This window comes from Sphaerodactylus townsendi, linkage group LG08, assembly GCF_021028975.2.
Source record: "Sphaerodactylus townsendi isolate TG3544 linkage group LG08, MPM_Stown_v2.3, whole genome shotgun sequence".
In the NCBI taxonomy this organism is placed as follows: domain Eukaryota; kingdom Metazoa; phylum Chordata; class Lepidosauria; order Squamata; family Sphaerodactylidae; genus Sphaerodactylus; species Sphaerodactylus townsendi.
Genome location: NC_059432.1, coordinates 73636874 through 73650511, shown reverse-complemented (window position 1 = coordinate 73650511; position 13638 = coordinate 73636874). Strand labels below are relative to the sequence as shown.

Genomic DNA, 13638 nt, shown 5'->3' with positions numbered 1-13638 from the left:
GCACAGCTTTTGTGCACCAACATATCTTCAATGTAGGGCCTTGTAGCAGCATTAAAGGGTGGTTCAGGGAAGAAATAAGTTTAGTCCATGCCCTGAGCACCAATGCCACAGACCACTTCCCTTCACCAAAGGCTGCCAATTGAACTGTTTGGAAACTATGGAGGAATATTCCACGCCCAACAAGAAGCCCATGATTTCTTGTTGTGGCTGGGCTTGTCTGTGTCATCTTCTGCTGCAGGTGGATATGTCAAACAGTTCCAATGAGGAGGAAAAATGAAAGGTATCTAAGGAAACCAGGATGTATGTCTAAAGAACTTTCAACTGAGCTAAGGTTTAAAAGGAACACCTACAAGAAATGGAAAGGGGGGGGGGTAATCATCAAAGAGCACAGAACAAACTCAGACTCTCTAGAGAAGTTAAAAACAATTGAAAGGGATGTTTTGGTTATGTCTGTAGCAAGAACAAGGAAATGGTAGGATCACTGCATGGAGAACATGGCAAAATGCTAGCAAGGAATGGAGAAAAGGCAGAACTACTCAACACCTTCCTGCTCTCAGTCTTCTCCCAAAAGGAAAACAGTGATCAACCTGGGGAAAATGAAGGAAATGATAGTAGGAAAATCCAGCACCATATGGATAAAGAAGTAGTACTGGAATATCTGGCTAGTCTAAGTGAATGCAAGTCTCCAGGGCCTGATGAACTATATTCCAGAGTATTGAAAGAACTGGCTAAAGTAATCTCAGAACTGCTGGCAATAACCTTGGAGAATTCCTGGAGAACAGGAGAAGTACTAGCAGACTGGAGGAGGTCAAATGCTGTATCCATCTTCAAAAAGAGGAAAAAAGAAGTCCCAAACAATTACTACTCAGTCATCCTGCCATCAATACCCAGAGCAGATCATTAAACCGACAGTCTGTAAGCACTTAGAAGGGAATGCCGTGATCACTAAAAAGTCAACATGGATTTCTCAAAAACAAATCATGCCAGAATAATTTTATCTCTTTTTTCGATAATAAGCTTGTAGACAAAGGGAATGCTGTGGATGTAGCATACCTTTATGGATGTGGATGTAGCATACCTTTATTTCAGTAAGGCCTTTGACAAGGCCCCCCATGACATTCCTGCAAAAAAGCTAGTAAAAAGTGGGCTAGACAGTGCTACTGTTAGATAGATTTGTAATTGGTTGAATGATTGAACCCAAAGGATGCCCACCAATGGCTCATCTTCATCCTGGAGAGAAGAGACCAGTGGTGGCGAACCTATGGCATTCCAGATGTTCATGAACTACAATTCCCATCAGCCCCTGTCAGCATGGCCAATGGGTCATGCTGGCAGGGGCTGATGGGAATTATCGTTCATGAACATCTGGAGTGCCATAGGTTTGCCACCACGGGACTAGTGGGTGCCACAGGGTTCTGTCCTGAGCCCAGTGCTATTCAATATTGTTATCAATGACTTCGATAATTGAATGGAGGGCATGCTAATCAAATTTGCAGATGACACCAACTTAGAAGGGGTAGCTAATACCCCAGAGGACAGGGTCAGAAATCAAAATGACTGGGACATATTTGAGAGGTCAAAACAAACAAAATGAATTTCATCAGGGAGAAATGTACGGTACACTTAGACAGGAAAAAAAAGAAATGCTCAGATATAAGATGGGCAACACCTGGCTTGACAACAGTACATGTGAAAGGGATCTGGGAATCTTAGTAGACCATAAACTGAACATGAGTCAACAGTGTGATATGGCAGCTAAGAAAGTCAATGCAATTATGGGCTGCATCAACAGGAGTACAATGTCTAGATCAAGGAAAATAGGACTCTATTCTGCATTGGTCAGACTTCACCTGGAATACTGTGTCCAGTTCTGGGAACCACAACTCAAGAAAGATATTGACAAGCTAGAGCATGTCCAGAGGAAGGTGACCAAAATGGTAAAAGGTCTGGAATCTATGCCATATGAGGAGAGACTTAGGGCACTTTCACACATGCAGAATAACGCACTTTCATTCCACTTTCAGAATTGTTTGCAAGTGGAGTCTGCTATTTTACACTGTAAGATCCTGCTGCAAAGAGAATTGAAAGTGGATTGAAAGTGCATTATTCTGCATGTACAACAGTGCCCTTATGGAGCTGGGTGTGTTAAGTCTGGAGAAGGAAAGGTTAAGGGGTGGCATGGTAGCCATGTTTAAATATTGGAAGATATATCATGTCAAAGAGGGAGCAAGCTAGTTTTCTACTACTCCAGAGACTAGAACACAGGGTAGTGGATTCAAACTATGGGAAAAGAGATTCCATCTAAACATTAGAAAAAACTTTCTGACAGTACGGGATGTTCAGCAGTGGAATATGGTCCCCTGGAGGGTCGTGGAGTCCCCTTCTTTGGAGGTTTTTAAACAAAGGCTGGTCAGCCATCTGTTGTGAGTGCTTTGTGTATTCGTGCATGGCAGGGGGTTGGACTGGATGGCCTTATAGTCTCTTATATGATTCTATGATATTCAACAGGTACAGCTTAGGCTGTGAATGTTAACCCTCCACTTCACTCTGAGCCTTCCCTGCAAAACAAGGTCACCCTTGGAAAGAATTGGGGATGTGCAGATGGCTGGACCTGTTGGTCCCCTGTCTGAATGTGAAACTGCACCAGTAGAGTAATTACTCTTTTCTCCTGGGAGACTCAAAGGTGAAAAGAGAGGCTTCAATACCCATTGCCCCTGCAGTCCTCCAGTAAAATATTTTGAGTGGACACAACAGTGTTTTCCTGACTCTTTTTGGGTAAGCTCTGATGGGCAGGGGAGAACTATGGGCACTTATGGGCACAGTCAATGCTTACAGCTGTCGACAGAGCTGATGGAGCTAACATTACTAAAGCAACTGATTTTTTTAAGCAGAAGCAAATCAGAATTTAAAGTTGGGCACCCTTTTGTTTTGAAACAAAGGAATTTGGCATTTTCAGAATGAGAAGACATAACTTATAATAGTGATGTGGTAAATAACCTTTCATTTTTCTAGATAAAATCCCTCATCCTTCCATTTTCTTCTTGACTTTTCTCTCACCCCTCTCTTTGCAAGATGTCATTAAAGTTGAGAACACGGATTCTAATCTGCCCAAGCTGCCCTTTCAATATCTACCCTGATGACAGCTCCCAGGGTACACAGTAATGACAGTGGTATTCTGTGAAAACAGCCCTTTCCTAACAGATTATGGGACAGCTTTCAGAGGTTTGCCCTTTATTTTTGGCTTCCTCCCCAGTGATTGTTACTTGCTATTCATACTGACGGTTGTAATGCAGCCAGCTGTATTTTATTGTCATACAGAAAGAATGTTTAAGGTCACATCTCAAAGCTTGGGACCACCAACAAAATCATGACTGTAAGATGATATTCTCAAATGTGAATCTTCAAAGCCCTATTTTCTACAGTCAAGTACTAATTAGTTAGACTCAAACACCCATCAGCGTGGCTCATGGCATGCTTTCTGGTCACAATCAGGGAGCCAGTCAATTCACTCAGTTAAGTCCACTTAAGCAGTCTGACTAAACAGATGGGATGTTTTTCACATGTATTCCTCAAGATGCTCTTACAAAATGTACACCCTGCCTTTCTCCCCTGCTAAGGGCTATCAAGGGAATTAAGAAATTGCCTGCAACAATTCACTGTGACTCAAAAGTGCTTTCCATGCTTAGGAAGGGAGGGGCTTGGAACATGGTCACCTTTGCAAAGCAAGTTCCACCCAAACACTTACTGATTGGTTCCCCACCCTGGGACATGGACAATATATACCCCGCTAAAGAGTGGCCCTGAATCAACAGGTCCCACCGTGCCTGCCCTTAGAATTCTTCCTCCCCCAGCAAGGTCAGTCAAGATGCCAATTTATACAAAGGGGAAAAATCCGGAGCAGCTTTTCTCAATACATTGAGGCAAGACCATTGGCCTATGAAAAGCAGAGTAAATATCTGAGGTCTTTTGACTGCAGGTAGAACCCAGGACCATCCTCACACAAAGCATGTGCTTTGCCACAAATACACAGCATTACCCCCCAAAAAAGAAGAAGGTAGTCAGGGGATCAGCAATGTAATCAGTTTAAGGAGGCTGATACCTGGCGAACAAGAAAGATCTGGTCAGGGCCAAGAAACAGCAGCCTCCCCCATCTACCTGTCTTTCCATGTGCTCTACTTGCAGGGAGGGGGGCAGTGTTGACTACATCTCATTTTATTCTTGTCCAGTTCAGTGCAACATCAGAAGGAATGGATATTATGATTGGCAATGTTTCATCTTATCTTGTCCCTGTGCCTTTGCAAGTTATAGAATACATAGTGAAAAAGTATTAGCTTTAAATTCATAGCAATAAACTGTATTTGTGTAATGTGTTTTTGTTAGCAAGTCTGCATCTACCCCTCTGGGCTAAACCAATTATTCATATTGGTATAGATTGCTACAGAAACCAAATATAGTTCTATCAGTGCGAAACACTGTGTAGACAAGTTGTTATGAAGGTGCCTGTATAATCAGTGAAAAAATGCATGGAGTATATTACTCCTGGCACTAGAAATCCATTTGTATCTTGGGAAGTCATGGCTTTCAACACTGGTTATAAGTAGAGAGCTTTTTTTATTTGTCACATTTAAACATTTTCTTCTCTGCAACAACGTCTGTTTTAACTGATTTATTTTCAGTGAGGTGACTATAAAATACTTCACAGCCACAGTATCTCTTAATTTTATGGATGGCAAAGATTAGAATGAGCAACATAACGGCAGTTGTAAGTGAATAAAAATTGGCAGGGAAAGGCATTTGAAAGAGCTCCATTTTCTCTCTAAACAGAGGCAAATTTAATTGAAATTTACTGATATCTTATGAAACAACTGCTACACTCTGAGCTACTGAAAGGGGAGGGGCTGTGGCTCCGTGGTAGAGGACCTGCTTGGCAAGCAGAAAGACCATGTTCAGTTTATGACACTTCCATTCGAAGGCTAAGGCACCAGATGATGTGAAGGATCTCTGCTTGAGACACTGGAGAGTGGTTCCTTGAGTAGACAGTACTGACCTAATTCCAGATAAGGCAACTTCACTGTCAGCCTGTTGAGAACCGTAACAGGATTACTCCTTTGCTGTTTAGAAAAAGCAATATTGCTGAAAGGGACCAATGAAATTTTTTAAGCAAGTTGAGGAAAACTTTTCAGATGTTCATAGACACTTTTGTTGGTGTAACCCTGGCCTTCATCCCTTGCCTTTTAAAATATTGAAGTTCATATTATTTCTCATACTGTATGCTGCAAAATGCCAGTTCCCATGTTTGTATGGGTGGATAGCAGAGTGTCCCAGCCAAGAGCAAGCCTAAGGGAAAACAGCCTGTTTGCAGAAATGTAATCTATGAGTTACTCCAGGCAATACTATCTGGACGTCTCATAACAAGGACATGTATCTTTGATTATCTCACCCTCCCAGAGTACTCCATTGACATAATGGAATCTGCACATCTCCTGAACACCACACCTCGATAAGATGCTTTTGGAAGCCACTATGCTCTTAAGAAAACATTTCCTAAACAATTGCTTCTTTCTTGCATTTCCCATCAATCTTCTCAGATAGCTATGATCTCCCCTAACAACAATTACAATCATTTCCTTTAAACTCACTCGCTTCAAGCTCCTTAGCTAAATCCTTTGAGAATTACCTAAGGCAGAAACTTGAGGAAGCATCTCTGCATAAACCATTCATGGTATCACTGATATAATCTAGGACCAATTGGCCCCATTGTCCCGGGGTTTAGAACAGTAGATAGAGCTGTTAATTAGCTCAAGCTTCGCAAGTCCAGCATGGAAATCCCAAGCAGTTTCAGAAAAATGAAACCTAAGCTTGAAGTTCCCGTCAAACTAGCGATCCACCCTATAAAAATACTGCTCACCAGAGCCTCAGTGCTCATTACTAGCTTGAACCTCTCTTGGTCACATTGGTGTAAAGCTGGGTAACATTGGGCACTAACCTGAGACACTTTGATGCCTCAGGTGGAAATGTAAATGGTGCCTTACTAATTATTATGGGGCACAATCCACTGGAATGTCTCCTGTCCCCAACCCATTGATTTAATGGGATCTGAAAAGGCAATTTGTTCATGTCTACAATTCTTGTCTGTATGTCCAATATGGCAATGTTGTGCAATTTCTCCAGTCTGAGCCATTGGTCTTAGACTGTATAGAACTGAACAATTTGTGCCCCCCTCCCCCCCCCCGGTATGTTGTCATCAGTTTGTTGGTAATTCATTTCTTTCTTTCATGGCATTTTACTGTCATTTTTACTCTGCTTAAGCATGCATGCCATTTCCAAACCATTCCTATTCAATCTATGTAAACATAACTGTGAAAATACATTAATTTTAATGAGAAATTTGACATAAGGAACAAGAGAAGCAAAATACAGACTTCTTGTTTTTCCAAAAGGTGGGGAAGAAAATGGAAATGATGATATTTAACTCAAATCATACAACTTTTGGATTTCAATCTCTTTTCTATTCATTTCAATAAGGTTTATTCAGGAGAACTTACCCATATCTGATATTAAATATTTCTGTAATGCACTCTGCTGCCCATAATGGTTCTTCATCTACTTCATGAAACAACTGTCTCATCTTCTTTCATGGTAGGACTGCCTCTGGCTTTCCTTTGTAGTACCAAGACAGACCTCATGCATAATCAAAAGCCATTATCTGGAATGTGCTTTCCACACATTACAATTCCCCATATGGAGCCATCCATGGCTGCATGCATGTGGACGAAGTAAGATATGAAGTAAAAGGGCTATACATCTTCTCGACACAGTGTAAGCATAACAGAAGAAGTGGCACCACCTATCTAAATGTCTTTTTTGAGCTATGACTCATGAAAAATCATATTGAAATTAATGTCAATAGTTTTCAAGGTGCCACTGACCCAGATAGCCCAGGCTAGCCAGGTCTTGTCACACCTCAGAAGCTAAGTAGGGTTGAGTCTGGCAATTATTTGGACAGGAAACCTCTAAGGAATACCAGAGTTGTGACCCAAAGACAGGCAATGGCAAACCATCTCTGAATGCCTCTTGCCTTGAAAACCTCACCAGGGATTGCCAGAAGTGATGTGTGATTAGATGGAAAAATATTTAAGGTGCCACTGCAGTGGCGTAACTAGGCAAACTGGAGCCCTGGGCAAAACCTGAGTTTGATGCCCCCCCAGGCGCATGCCCAATGCAACGCGCACCCCTCCTTGTAGCTACGCCCAGTGGTGTATCTAGGCAAACTGGAGTTTGGCGCCCCCCATGGGCAGCCACCCTCCCCCACTGTGACCAAGCAATGATTTTTTTACACCAGGTTGTTTCAAAGTCACCATCACATTATAGAACATGCCCCAACTCACAAATCTGAGCACAGCAATAAGCCATGCCACACAGCAGAAATAATTTTTTTGAAAACATTTTCAAAATGCTTTCAACATGTTTTATTACTGCTATGAAAACATTTTATGGTGTTGTATCCAGTACCCCCCAATTGGGGGAAACAGCATCACTTTCAATGTTTCACTAAGTGAGAATCTGGGCTCCCTAGTTTAACAACAAAAAAATGATGCTGGAATCCACCCCCAAACAGCATCATTTTCTAATGGTGTTTAAACTGAGGGAGCCCAGATTCTCCTTTTAAATCTACAACTTTAAAAGGAGAATCTGGGGTTCCCAGTTTAAACAACATTGGAAGTGATGCTATTTTGGGGTTGATTCTCCCCACCCTGGAAACAACAGCATCACTTGGGTAATGTTTAAACTGAGGACCTCAGATTCTCCCTTTTAAATCAATCCATGTCAAAGTAGCGGGGATTTAAAAGGAAAATCTGGGCAGATTTGGGGGGGTGCCTGCTGGCAAGGGGGAGTGCATATTGTTGAGTGAGCAGCACCAAACTTTCCAGGGTATCTCTTTAGGGAGACTCCTGATGATACCACCCAGGTTTTGTAGAAGTTTGGTCCAGGGGTCCAAAGTTATGGATCTCCTCAAAAGGTGTAGCCCCTCATCTTCCTGTTAGCTCCCATTGGATACAATGGATGATGGAGAATCCCTTTGGGAGTCCATAGTTTTGGCCCCTCTGGACCAAACTCTCACAAAACCTGGGTGTGTAACAGTAAAAGAATTCCTCCTGATGGGATACCTTCCAGGTTTGGTGAAGTTTGATTCAGGGGGTCCAAAGTTATCGACCCTCAAAGGTGTAGCCTCATCTCCTATTAGCTCCCATTGGAAACAATGGGGGATGGGGCACCCCCCTTTGGGAGTCCATAACTTTGGACTCCCTGAACCAAACCTCACCACAAGCAAACCTGCTGGGGTGATAACATCAGGAGAGTCTCCAAAAACATCCCTGAAATTTTGGTGCTGCTAGCCTAAAAACTGCGCCCTCTGCAGGCCAAAAATGGAAAAACACTGAAAATACAAAAAATCCCACAAACAAACCTGTGCCCCCCACAGGGCTGCGCCCAGGGCAACTGCCCACTTTGCCCAATGGGAGGAATGCCTCTGTGCCACTGGACTTTTATTTTGTTACAACGTGGCTATTCCTCTGCAATTGTCAGTCTGTTATCTCTCCATCATGTGTTTCCCACCTTCCTCCAAGAAGTTCAGGTTAGTACACCTGTATTCACACACTCTACTGTCAAGAAGCTATGCAATTCCATAAACTTATACATTACTTCCTCTAAATATGGGAGACCACTCTGGCCACTGAGCTCTGCATGGGGGATTTTAGTATGAATGGACAAACATTGCTTTGTGATAAAAGGTGACCCTTCTGGAAACAAAAAATGCAGCTATCACTGCATTTTCCAGTATAAATAGATTGTCTCTTAATGCACTGCCATGATTGAATGCACACACGTTCAAATGTGTTACATCTGTACCATTTGCACTATTTTTCACGATACAGGAAATGGTCATTCTCAGGAATCTTTGAAAATGAACCTTTCACATAGGTTTATAACCAGTCTCTATTGCATATCAAATTGTTTCCTTTGTTGCTTTCTTTAAAAGTGACCCCTGCGTTTTCAAAGAGTGAAAATGAAATCAAGCAGGTTTCATTTCCAATGGACAGAAACTTGATAAGTATGGAATGTGTGGAGCCATGGGTTTGTTTTCCTTTGTTTTCTGTAACTGTGCCAAGGAATTCTGGGGCCAGATGGCAATTATATGGGATTTCAGCCTAACTGAATATGTTATGTCATTGTCCATCATCAGACATCAGCAGTTAGAGCCATAGTTCTAGCACTGGGGATTTTACCTGTGTAGATTGTGGATCATGATGAGCAGGTGGATGCAGGTGGGCAGCCCTGGACAAATCACTATCCCTTCTCCTCACTTTCTGTAAAATAAGAATAAGAATTGATTATTTTACTCCACATTGTAAAGCAAATAAATGGCTATAACACACCTCACATATTAAGAGTACTATTTAACATTAAGAGAATTCACAGTGTCTTGCCTGATATTGGCCCAAGGCCCCCCAAGTAGGCTTCCCCAGTAGAAGGGGATTTGAACCTAGATGGCCCAGATCCTAGTCCAACACTCTAACCACTACACTACACTGGCTTTCAATGTTTATGTGTTTTCATAACTACTATTGTTTGATGTCTATGTATGCTTTAGACTCCATTGTACTCAACTTTTTCCATCTCAGATTAGTGTTTGTTTTGTTTTTGCTACTACTCTTTCCTACTTAATTGAATACTATCTTTCAAATTCTGGGACCATCCCTAAGGCCTTGTCTTTGTTTAAAGAAGGAATGCTCTCTTGAACTGGTTATTAGGTCTGTTTGCCTTCTACTCCCCCTACCCCACCCCTGCTAACCAAATTATTTGGGTCTTAGTTTTCCATCTTTCCTGGGCCACCTGATTAACCTAGTGCAGTAGAATTTCTGTATCTGGGATCTAAGCCAAAACCCACACAGAAAGGAGTTGTCTTGTTTCAGGCTTTCTTATTAAAAGCAAAATCTCCTCCACAGTCTGCCCAAATGTATTTAATTGCAAAATGAACATCAACTGAGGTCACAAAAAAGCCAGCTGTCCCAATGTTCTGCGCCATCATTTTTTGTGTGAGACAGGTTCACTCACTTTGGTTGTTCATGCTCCCTGAAGTATATGGATCTACCCAGAGGATCTACCCAGAGCCCTTCGGGGGTTGGGCGGTATATAAGTTGAAAAAAATAAATTAAATAAATAAATAAATATATGGATCTACTGGGAGGAGCGACCACTTTTACTAGGAAGGGAAAAAAAGAATGCCTTATGTTGTCCAGCTGTCTGCTTTATGAGAAGACAGCAATGACAGACTGTCAGCACTTCTCTTTAACTACGCAAAAGGATCCCTGGCTCAGAGCTAAAGGAAAGCAGGAGAAAAAGCCCGACGTCTTTCTGTGTATGGGCAGTGCAGTCCAGGCAGATCTTTTCCCCATCCCACTGACCTTGCTGATTTCACCTTTTGAAATTTCACCTTCTGAATTTTACATTTTGTAACAGAATAATTATGAGACATTCACAAAAGAGAATTTAGGGGATGAGTTATGTAAATATGCCATGTCTTCATTTCTTGAACCCATTGCTCTTTACTGAAAATCTGGTACTGGGAACACATTAAACTGGTTCTTAATATATTTCAAGGCTGGATACATACATTAGAGTTGTGTCAAATGTTCAGGGGGCAAAAGCGGAGGTCTCGGAGGCCTGAAATCTTCACGCCTCCCCCCCGCCACAACATATTTTTCATGCTCACTATTCTGAAAGCTGTTTCAATGCCATTAAAAGAAAATGTGTTCTTGGAATCTATCTGATACCAGCCAATCAGGGATTGTGGAGTTTGCTAATAAGATACAACAACATACCAATATAGTCAACAACTTTTTGTTAGATTTCGTTTAGAGTCATGGATATGCCCAGTATTCCAACACTTTTCACACTGTTTTCCATAATAATAATAATTCAAAGTTATCTTTTGATAATACTGCCTACTAAATATGAACCCTCTGCTAAAGATGAAACAAAGTGAGTTAAATTCTCCTCTTTGTGCCCAGAATTTTTGACACTCTTTCAAACTCAGTTTATCCTTTGATTCATTGTTTGAATAGAAGTCAGAATCTAAAGTAGGTTCAGAAACTGTTAATCAAGCTGATTATTTAAATACAATCTCTGATGTTAACAAAATATGAGGAAAAAAATGGATGGAGCCAGTGGAACAAGCATTTAGATTTTAATGCAGGCTAATTTAGAGTAGCTTATTCAATTATAATGGCTTATTCAGTGATCATGTTTGACACAAACATATTTTTAACCTATGGTTATAGCAAGATCTCTACAGTAAATCCAGACAAACTGGAAAACAGTCATTTCCGGATGTGTTTTTTCTGGCTGCAAGACTTCTTATAGAATCCTTCCTCTGCCCACAAACAATATTGAGAAGGATAAGAGCAAAAGAAGAAGATGGTTTTTTAAAAGTCAACATCACAAAAGTAGGACTTTCAGCACAAGATATGAATCAAGAAGCACACTGCCAGTTTGGGGGATTTATGCAATCCATCCCAGGAGGAGAAAACTGTGCATTTATTATGCCATTTCTTGAAGAGACTTTCAGTTTTTAAAGCAAATGGTCTTGAACAGTTCATTTCACAAAACATTAACAGAATGAGATTTTGGAGAAATTCCATTTCTCTGCTTTGAAAATGCAGTATGGGCTCTGGGATTCTGAAACTCGTTTTTCATTTTCAAAATAAATCAAACATTTGGAAGACATGGGGAATAGCAGAAAGGTGGTAGAGACATCATTAGTACTTATCAAGAGATTTCAATATTCTGTGTTAACATAAATAATAATTAGCACTATTGGCATTTTCCAGGTTTGAGTTATAAGATTAGTGAAGCCATTAAGAGATAAATGGAAATATGGTCCCCACTTGACTGAAATTATGCAGCCTGTGTAAATGGTAGCATATGAGAATTTCTAATATCTTAAGGTTAACTTTTAGGAGAACATTGTTTCCCCAGTAACTATCCCCTGTGATCTATCAATTGCATCTTCATCCTTTATATGTACATGAAGGAATGAATCATTCATAATTATTGTTTATTTATTTATTTATTCCACTTTTATACCGCCCTCCCCCAAGGGGCTCAGGGTGGTTTACAACATAATACAAGTGGATAAATAGAATAAAATGTTAAAATTTATATTAGTTAAAATGCAGCGCTCCAAGTATATAAATATTTAAAACAGATGGCGTTCAGCCTTTCACTCCCCTGACTCTGAGAGGGGGACAGCGGATCTCAGTTGTTAATGGGCACCTATCAGCAGCCGGCCTCCCCAAAAGCCCGGCGGAATAACTCAGTCTTACAGGCCCTGCGGAATTCACTGAGGTCCCGCAGGGCCCGGACAGCTGGTGGAAGAGCATTCCACCAGGCAGGGGCCAGGGCCGTAAAAGCCCTGGCCCTGGTGGAGGCCAGCCACATCATAGAGGGGGCGGGGACCTCCAGTAAATTGGCCTCTGCCGAGCGCAGAGACCGACGTGGGACATATGGGGCCAGACGGTCCCTAAGGTACGAAGGTCCCAGACCGCGTAAGGCCTTAAAGGTTAACACCAATACCTTGAAGACGATTCGGAATTCCACTGGGAGCCAGTGCAAGCGGTGCAACACGGGCGTGATGTGGTCTCTGGAGGCACCTCCCGTGAGCAAACGAGCCGCCGCATGCTGGACCAGCTTCAATTTCCAAATCAGCCTCAAGGGTAGGCCTGCGTAGAGCGAGTTGCAATATTGCATGTGATTGGCTGATTTTGTTAAACTTTTCAATGTCAATCTTTAAACCTTTCTTACAGGATTTTTTTCCCTTTAAAGATGGAACATAGTCCATGGAAGCGATCTTTGGCAGGTCTACTAGGGAGTGAGTCCAGTTTTAGTCAATGAGGCTTACTCCTGGGAAAGTGTTCTCAGGATTGCTGCCTGTGTGTCTTTAAAGGACTGGAACCTAGCTATGATATAATTGCTCTCAAAAGAACTACAGTTCTTTCTTTTAACATAGTTGGTTGCTGTTGGAAATAGAATCCTGGATGAAGTGAATGTTGGTCTGATCTGGACAGGCCTGGCCAGTGGGGGGGGGGGGGGGGGTGTTTTTGTTTTTGAGCTCATATAAGCAACACAATGGATCAGATATTTCAGCTGTTCGATGTCATTTAAATCTTGAAAATCTGTCTACTACCCCAGAATATTTGTCATACCAGAATCATTCTCTCTGTTTGCCATTGGCCTTCCTGACCCAATGTAATATCAGACTGTAGTATCATAGAATGTCCTGACCACACATCTGATTGCTTAAGGATAATTTCTGCCATGGGGATGTGGGAGAAGTCATAGTACATTGACACAAATCCTTCAGTCAGCTGGCCAGAACCAAGACAATGGGAACATACTTTATTATATCTACTCCACAGAGATAGAAATTGAGTCATGAAGAGGCATGAGCACTTTTTCCTGAAAAGTACTGTTGAGCTGATTTGTGATGCACTTCATTGCTGTCTGGCCCCAGCAGGGTCAGTACCAAGAAGGCAGATTTCTGGATTCAAAGTACTATTAATTTCCTGAGACCAGAGA

The 13638-nt window shown here is 41.7% G+C and overlaps 1 pseudogene; it reads left to right on the top strand.

The window, feature by feature from the left end:
• Positions 1 to 355: 355 nt before the first annotated feature.
• LOC125438472 lies at positions 356 to 4331 on the top strand (annotated as a pseudogene).
• Positions 4332 to 13638: the final 9307 nt, after the last annotated feature.